Genomic DNA, 5,898 nt, shown 5'->3' on the forward strand with positions numbered 1-5,898 from the left:
AGCACACAGCAGGCTCAGCAGCTACCAGCTGTTCAACTATCACGTGTTTCGCATCGTCTGCTATTTTTGGTATCCATTTTATATATTCAGCCTTGGAAATAAGGTATTTTTTTAAATGGTCCTTATGACCAGTGACCCCTTATATTATTAATTATTAAACTATCTCACCTAAGACTACTGCCATAGCCTAGACACAGTATTAGAGAAGGAAGTGGCCTAGAAGACTCTCGTAATTTACTGTATTCTAGGATTGAGGCCAGACGGGAGTTGGACTCGTCCGAGGGATGCGAGCGAGGAACTTTGCATAAAGTCTCGACGTGCGGCCGCGGCGGTAGTACACGGAGTCGTGGTACACAGAAATTCGGTGAATCAAAATTGATAGAAACCTTCAATTGTTAAACTGGTCACTTTCTATTTTTTGTTATTATTTCGAATTAATAAACTGGACACGGTGACCAGTGACCCTCCAAATTTTGAATATATAAACTGGTCTGAGCAATTAATAAACTGGTTTTTGACCACCTGACCACCGTTATTTCCAAGCCTGTTTTATATATTCTTTGATGAATCCTTACTAAGGATTCCTTAGGCACCACAATGAGGTAGAATGTAAGTATATATCACGGGGTAGAAACGTACGAGAAATGCGTTGTCTCATGCGATTCCCTAGTGGGAGAGGTGGGGGTGGAAGTTTAGTCTGAAAAGTTTCAGCGGGTTCGTCTGCTTCGATATATGGACCTCGTGTCCTCGTTCGGGTCTTGGGCTAAAAAGGGATCACGCTTATTGTCAAAAGAAACAACCCAAATCTAAAAAGTCGAATGGTTAGTATTACAACTTTAATTATCATCGATGTAGTCATAAATTGTTTGTTTTAAATATAATTTCAGGGGTAAACTTTAAAAAACGCTTCAAAATTAATATCTTTTACCTTTTGTAAAAATATGTTTTAAATGCTTAATTTCAAATGTTTTTCTATATTTTTATTATTTTTAAACAGCTTTGCTTAGATAAAAATTAAGGCAAATCCAATAAAAATGATGACAAATGAATCTTCTATTACCAACGTATTAATAAACTATGCTACAATTTCAATTTAACCCAACTTATGATTAATGATGATTTGAGATAGTTCTTACAACTCTTGAATTGGCAAGATTTTCCCATATTTAGTTTACACCTTGGTAAAATAAAATAAACCTTAGTTTAATATTTTATCTGGTTAATGTAACTTAAAACAAATACCTTTGAAATCCAATCAGTAAAATAATGAAAATTTACGCTTCAAATCAAACTTGGTCGAACCCTTGGGCCTCGTCCTCGAGTCCCGATTTTTTTTGTTTAGACTGCCAGCACTCAGCACCATAGAAATCTCATAGGTAACTAGAATGCTGCCGCCTACGGCCGAGCTTGACGCCAGTTCGCCTTGAACCTTCAGCCAATGAGAGGCCGTAGAGTGGTTCCGCCAAGGAGGATAATAATCCTCCTTGGATCCGCTACTATAGCGGGAGATAGGTGACGTCATTCTCTCCGGTGACATTAAATTCTTGGCAGAACCACTCTTTGAGCTCTGATTGGCTGAGATCTGGCTATCGTCTGCCACGGCGTTTGGCCCATTTGCCAGTTACACGGCAGCATTCTAGTTACCTATGAGATTTCTATGCTCAGCACCGACCGCAGATACGAGATTTAAAACTGAACCGAACTGAATTTTTCAGACTTTTTACCCCCTCGCTATTACATTGCCCCCCGCAACTAGGGAATCGTGTGGTTAGACAGGAGCCCGTAGGAATCTCGCCGCATTTCCAATCTAGGGTACGTAGTCTAGATTATCTTTGTATATATTTAACTCAAATCTGAGTTACGTCAATGTAATAAGAAATCGCGCAAGATTTGTCTCTCTGCTCCAGACAGTATATAAAAGAGTAAATTTAAGAGGATTTCGCAGCTAGATCTTATCTAGGAATAAAATACTGCGTACCATCCTCCTAGATCTTATATATGGCAAAGGGACGGCTTCCCCAGGACTGGAGGTCAAGGAAGCGGCTGAGCTTCAATGGCGCAGTGCTTTTAAAAGCTAACCAAGTATAGCCCTTACTTCGAGGGCCGGAGACCCGAACTGACAGGACAGCGTTGTCGGAATGTAAATTTTGCGGTAATATACCGAGGTTCTCGAAATGAAGAAACAGTTACTTTTAGCAAAAGCGACATAAGACCCAAAAGTGTGACAACTCTACCTTTGCGTCCTTTAAAATATTTACTGGGCGCTAGTCTCGCAATAGACTATATTACCTACTATAGTAGGAATAATACTAGCAACGTTATATTTAGTCTATCATCTGGCGCGATTTTATCTCTTCGATTTACTTGCCCCCCTCGCCCACTCCCTCTGTTTACTTCGTGACAAGCTCTCAGTAAACATTATACCGTACTGGCAACCTTTTGGGTCTTATTTTTATTTATTCGACAATAAGCTGTACATGAAGCCCTGAGGACTTGTATGTGAACATCGTAATTAAATGAAAAAAACACTCACAAATAAAATGAAAGCGAAAAAAGACATAAGTAAATAATATTATAACATTGAGTTTTGCGACAAGAGATGGTAAAAATTTCATTGTCGGCAAAGGAGTGATGGCGTACTGTGGAGTTATAGCGGGGTTTTAACAATTTAAACTGGTGACCTCTCGTCCATGTAGATCCATGAACAGTAAAAAATTCAGAAAAATTAACATTTAAATTTTTATTAAAAATTTCTGGCAGAAAGCTCGAAACTATATATTTATACACTGGATCCGCGCTGCAAAAGCCAGTGGTGGATACAGATAAAACTCAAGGGGGAGGGGCGCTAAAAGACATCTTGAACTATGGGTGTAATAACAAATCATCAAGTCACATGCAAAGCTTAATTAAGAAAACTTTTTCCCAACTGCTTCCAAGACAAGAACTACAATCAACCTACTAAAAAGACACATACAAGACAAAAGTAACAATATGTGTTCTCTTCGCTAAATGATGAATTCCATGCGCCTATTCTTCCTGACAAATTGGTTAATTACATCGTCGATTGGACAATCAATATCAAGGTGAGTGTTCAACAGAGCTAAGCCATTAAGTCGATCCTCTTTCATTGTCCACCTCAGCCATGTCTTTGTACGCCGCAATGTTGAAAACCTTCTCTCTACTGTAGCAATAGATACAGGTAGACAAGCAAATATTTTGTACAGGGTGTGCAAAGTCGGGTAGTCACTTCTGGGACAAACCGTCAACGCTTGCAGAACAGAATAAATATCATTAACGGCATTTATGCACGTTTGCTTGTATTGAAGAATCTCTCCCATTAGTCTATTTTTAATCATAAAGGGTGATTCTTCGAAGAACAAGATTTCAGTTAAGCACCGATTCAATTTATGTGCCAGCTCATTACCGTCATGTTTTAGTAGTTGTGAGGGCAAAAGTATGTTGAATTTTAAATGCTAAATATTTCCTTCAGCAAAACGTTCTCTCATGTCAACGGTAACATGGTCCAGTGTTGAAATAAAAACAGTTCTTTTCCAATATGTGATAGAATCGTCATTATGATCGCAGTTTGCCTTGTAGCTTTGCCTGCCTGTAAGACGAGGAACACTCATCTCCACGTCTAACTCTTCCATAACTGTCTTCGCTTCCTGAACAATACGAGCAAAGTGGCTATCAGCATTAGCTCTCATATCGTCGTACACCTTGAGCGTCGGATCTAATTTTACTTTTGCCATCGTGACGTCCAAGCTAGGGTCTTGTAAGATTTTACTGACTGGATATGTTATACTCATAAACTCACTCAGTGAAAACAAAGTGATAATAAACTCGCAATTAGAGAGAGCTCGAAGGAGAATATTGGCTTTGGCAGCCGTTGTTCTAGCTGTCCCTCCAATGATGTATTTCTTTAAGAACTTTACATAGTGTTCCGAGATCAGCTGCGAATTGAATAACAGCCGAGTCGCTCAACCCATCTCGTTTGACAAAGTGACTGCAGCGAATGTTTTAGGTGACTCTTCAATACGATGACGCGTCATCATAGGTAGTACCTATGCAGCAAGTACAACTACTCGACTGACGAATAAATTGCATGCAGATGGATACGCGGGCGGGCGGCGGAGACGCGCCCTCCCCTTGGCGTGAACCGCGCGCTTGGCGCTGCCCCCCCCCCATATGTATCCGCCACTGGCGAAGCGGATGGAGAAAGAGGCGGGGCTTAAACTACATCGAATGTAAGACGCTGAGCTTTTTTTTAAATTCATTGGCGTCGCTAATAAGGCGAGCCCCTGTGAAGGACATTCATTTCTAAAACAGACTTAACAAAAATTATTTTAAGAAACCCAGTTATGGGCGTGCTTGGCTCACTTTAGAGAGGTTTGGTGTCAGAATGAGCGGTAACTTTCAAATAATTTAAAGTTAAGGCGCGTAGGAACGTGTTAGATTAAGGGGGGTACAGCTGTGATGCTAAATTTGGCGCCCCCCTCATCAACAGGCTTTTTGAGGCCCCGCTTAAACCAATTTGGCGCCTTTTTCACACCAATTTAGCGCCCCTTTCCAATTTTAAGGGGGGTACATTGTACCCATGTACCCCCCGTTCCTACGCCACTGTTAAAGTTAATAATGAGCGAGATTTATCGAGAACCAAAATTTTAGCTAGATTAAATGAGCGGAAGAGAGGAGTGTTTAATTCAACGGGATGTGAGCGGACCTTAGAGATGACCGCTGCACTTATATAGACATAGATTCAGCGAGAGAAAAGCCGCTTGCCTTTTTCAATCTTAAAACACGACAAACTGAGACGAGGAAGAATGGGAATTAGCGTAAAAAGAGCGTATAATAAAGATTTGGCTAATAAATCTACGCGATTACGTTGATACTTTAAGAATTTTATATTATTTTGATAGCTCTAGTTTTCAAAGAACTGATACAGTTTTCTACGTTCGTTGACCTGTTTGATGAGACGAGCGAAATTTATTAAATTTTGTTTGAGCTGAGCGGGAGAGAGCTTTAGCAGTATTCAATTCGAAAATGAGCGAATGCGGGAACAGCCCAGACAGCCCAGACAGACAGACAGACAGACACGGTGATTGTAAAACCCCTCAGTAAGGTAAAAAGACATCGATGAGCTATCAGTAAACGCGTTTGATATGAGCTGGTATGAGCTTGGAGAAGATAAGTATTCTGGAGTGGAAAATCCCATAGCGGTAATAAGAACGTCCTTTCCCGCCTATTGCTGTTAGAATTACCCAGACTACCCCGGTTTTTGGTCGGACGTCAGCTTTATCTGCCATCATTCTGGCTTGATGACGTCCGACCAAAAAGTGCATGATGGGAATTTTACAAAGCCGCAGGTGGCGCCCGACTTTTCCAATCCAGAATACTTCTCTCTCTCCAAGGTATGAGAGAGATACATTATCTAAGCCGCTAACAGTGGCGGCGCCAGGAATTTTCGCGAGGGTAGGCAAACCAAATAAATGGGCCCCCGACCCCCTTTTCTCAACGAAATGTTTCAATAAAATAAAGTAGTGATGTACATGACGAACAAAAAACTTTAACAACAGTAAAACGAGTTCCAATCGAGGGGCTAACCACTCTTAGAAAATCTGTACACCGGATTACGCTTAGATTACCACTGCCAAAGGCAGGGACTTCAAAGATTACGCGTATTCCCATTAATACAGTCAAAGGTACGGCTCTGTTACCGTCTGTACACCGATTACGCGGAGTGATCAGCCCCTCGGTCCCAATATAACAGAACTGGTTTTATTTACTAGGAGATACCTCAAAAATTTCTAAATCGACAATTGTTTCATTGTTATTTATAAATAATTTTATCTCTTGGGACAATTTTGAGACCCTTTCTAAATCAATTTGGGGCATAGA

The sequence above is a fragment of the Leiobunum rupestre genome, chromosome 10 (genome assembly GCF_980474605.1).
Source record: "Leiobunum rupestre chromosome 10, qqLeiRupe1.1.hap1, whole genome shotgun sequence".
Classification (NCBI taxonomy): domain Eukaryota; kingdom Metazoa; phylum Arthropoda; class Arachnida; order Opiliones; family Sclerosomatidae; genus Leiobunum; species Leiobunum rupestre.